This window comes from Bison bison, unplaced genomic scaffold, assembly GCF_000754665.1.
Source record: "Bison bison bison isolate TAMUID 2011002044 unplaced genomic scaffold, Bison_UMD1.0 scf7180017864303, whole genome shotgun sequence".
In the NCBI taxonomy this organism is placed as follows: Eukaryota; Metazoa; Chordata; class Mammalia; order Artiodactyla; family Bovidae; genus Bison; species Bison bison.
In genome coordinates this window covers 348,563-352,060 of record NW_011494875.1, presented here as the reverse complement: position 1 = coordinate 352,060, position 3,498 = coordinate 348,563, and positions in this window count along the sequence as shown.

Here is a 3,498-nt window from a genome sequence, read left to right as displayed (position 1 = left end):
CCAACTCTCGAATCTATACATGACCACTGGAAAAACCATAGCCTTGACTAGATGGACCTTTGTTGGCAAAGTAATGTCTCTGCTTTTGAATATGCTATCTAGGTTGGTCATAACTTTTCTTCCAAGGAGTAAACATCTTTTAATTTCATGGCTGCAATCACCATCTGCAGTGCCTCCTCTTAGGGTCAAATATAAATTATTTCTTTAACTTTTTTAAGGGAACCTGTTTCCATAGCTTTCAATATCTTGCTTTTCCTCCTATTTAGGTCTCATCTTCAAATATCATCACATTGGATGAATTTTGGGGGACACACACATTCAGACCACAACAAAGGGAAATAAGTATTTTGGAGACAAACATACTGGAAATTATTGGATGTCAGTAAGACACAATGATTCTGAGAATATTTTAATAAAATTATAAACTATTATGGATTGATTTCATAATGAAATGCAAATTTGGCCTACTTTATGTTGATTGGGGAAAGACAGATAAACCAGTGGATGCATGCTTTCTAGTTTGGATAAACCTTAGGCATGAAAGAGAGATAACACTGACTGTAGTTGGGTGCTAAATACTCCATTCTATTCAAATGATTTTTAAAAACTAATAAACTGACTTGAAAATATTGTGTTATCTGAAATAAAATAATTTTCTCAACGGCTCCTAATCTTAAAGTGATTTTTTTTATTCCTTCAATAATTTAATTCTGTATTCCCTAAATGAGATTCATTAATTATTGAAGAAATATTTATTAAATAGCTACTATGTACTAGAGTATCTTTGATTTGCTCAAAGGATGAGGGAATGCTAAAGTAAAACCTCTGAGCTAAGCAAGATGAGGATGCTACTTGCCTCATTTTTTTCCTTTCTTGTGTTTCAAATAGTGGAGTCAAGGTCAATTTTAAAAGGAAAAAAAAGATTAAAGAGAAGGAGGAGGAGAAGAAGCAGTCTTGGCAGAGCTTATTATCATGAGTTTACTAAGGAAACATTCAAAAAACTATTAGTAGTTGATAGTTTTGACTCTCTTCACTGGGTTACCTGAGCTAAACAGTTTTTTTTTTTTATTCTTTTTTTTACTGAATGAACTCAAAAGAATTGGAGGAGGGCATGGTAACCCAACTCCAGTATTCTTGCCAGGAGAATCTTGTGGATACAGAAGGCTGGTGGGCTATAGTCCATGGAGTCGCAAAGAGTCGAACACAACTGAAGTGACTTAGCATGCACACACCCACTCGAAAGAATTATTTTTAATTTTGGGACCTCACTGGCCTTGTTTATTATGTTATTTTTCTTTTGGGTAGATCATTAATAAATGTTTGAGGTGTACAGGAAACTAAAGGACCAAGAAATATAAATGAAAGAGTTATTTACATTAGTGATCAAGGGAAAATATACAATTTTTATACAATTCACATTTTTATAACTACACTCAGTATCCAGTCATTTCAACAGTTTGTAAGTACTTACTTTGTAGTAGACAGGTGAAATTATTTCTGAATTGACATTCTTTATGTCCTTTAAAGAATAAGTAATTGGATTTAGAAAATTCTGCATACTTCTGGGTAATATTCCTTGATCTTTGTCTATTAACAAGTTTCATTTTAAAGGTAGGTGATGTGATATGTCATCTTTAGTCATGCAACATATCCCTAAAATATTTATCAAAACCTACTTAAACATCAATCAGACATATTTCTGCTTTCAATTATTATGTAGAAGCTACGGAGGCTTCTACACAGTAAGTAATTTCCACTATTGAAACTAGGGAAAAGGTTATTACAAAAACAGTATTTTTAGAATGCGTTAGACAGAAAAGAGACCTTTCCAGGTAAGGGGATGTTCACTCCCCATCCTGACTCCCCATTTTTCTCCAAGGGCATTTGCAGATTGGGGCAGGGACCGAGGATCAGGCTTGCCTTAAGCAGAAAGATAAGCCAGTGGAGCTTTTGATTGTGACAGTTTGAAATCTGGAGAACCTAAGAGCAGAGCTGCCAAATTTCCCCCAGTAGACTGAGTGCTAGGCAGCTCGGAGTTGGGATGGAAACATGAAATTCATATAGTTAAACAGTGCTTAAAAATCAAAGTCTTGGCAGAGGGACAGGTATTCAACAAACACAAGACAGGTCATACTCTTAAGATCTTTGAAGCCAGAGAGAAAATGATAGTACTGCAAGCTTCAACAGATTCCTGGTCACACTTAAACCTTGACTGAATCAAGGTAATCAGTCCAATATTGGCTACCTAAAATAGAAAAAGTTACATTGTCTCAGGGAAATGCATCTCAAGTTCAATTTCTTTGCCATTTTAGAAACAATGCCTGACATTTAGTAAAAATTGAGAGATATGTTTAGGAGAAAGGATATATGATCCTAAGCAAGAAAATGAGGTCCAAGAAAAGAAGAGACAATACCATCATGAATTTACATAGTTCATATGTTAAAAATAGCAGAAAAGATCTTAGTATTACTCCTATAAACATGTTAAGAAAAATGGAGAAAAAGTTCAATTCGTTGGATAAAAAACTGGTAACTTCAACTCCTTGATAGCTCAGACTGTAAAGAAACCACCTGTAATGAGGGAGACCTGGGTTCAACTCCTGGGTGGGGAATATCCCTTGGAGGATGGCATGGCCACCCACTCTAGTATTCTTGCCTGAAGAATCCCTATGGACAGAGGAGCCTGGCAGGCTACAGTCCATGGGGTCACAAAGAGTCAGACATGACTGAGTGACTAAGCACACACAAGTTCAATAAAGAAATATTTACTTCATTTCAGTTAGGTTCAGTTGCTCAATTCAGTTTCAGTTCAGTTGCTCAGTGGTGTCCGACTCTTTGCGACTCCATGAATCACAGCACACCAGGCCTCCCTGTCCATCACCAACTCCAGGAGTTCACTCAGACTCAGGTCGATCGAGTCAGTGATGCCATCCAGCCATCTCATCCTTTGTCGTCCTCTTCTCCTCCTGCCCCCAATCCCTCCCAGCATCAGAGTCTTTTCCAGTGATCAACTATTCGAATGAGGTGGCCAAAGTACTGGAGTTTCAGCTTTAGCATCATTCCTTCCAAAGAAATCTCAGGGCTGATCTCCTTCAGAATGGACTGGTTGGATCTCCTTGCAGTCCAAGGGACTCTCATGAGTCTTCTCCAACACCACAGTTCAAAGGCATCAGTTGCTCAGTTGTGTCCAAATCTTTGTGACCCCATGGACTGCAGCAGGGCAGGCTTCCCTGTCCATCACCAACTCCCGGAGCTTGCTCAAACTCATGTCCATCGAGTCAGTGATGCCATCCAACCATCTCATCCTCTGCCATCCCCTATATGCTGCCTTCTATCTTTCTCAGCATCAGGGTCTTTTCCAGAGTCAGTTCTTTGCATCATGTGGCCAAAGTACTGGAGTTTCAGCTTCAGCATCAGTCCTTCCAATGCATATTCAGGACTGATTTCCTTTAGGATGGACTGGTTGGATCTCCTTGCAGTCCAAGGGACTCTCAAGCC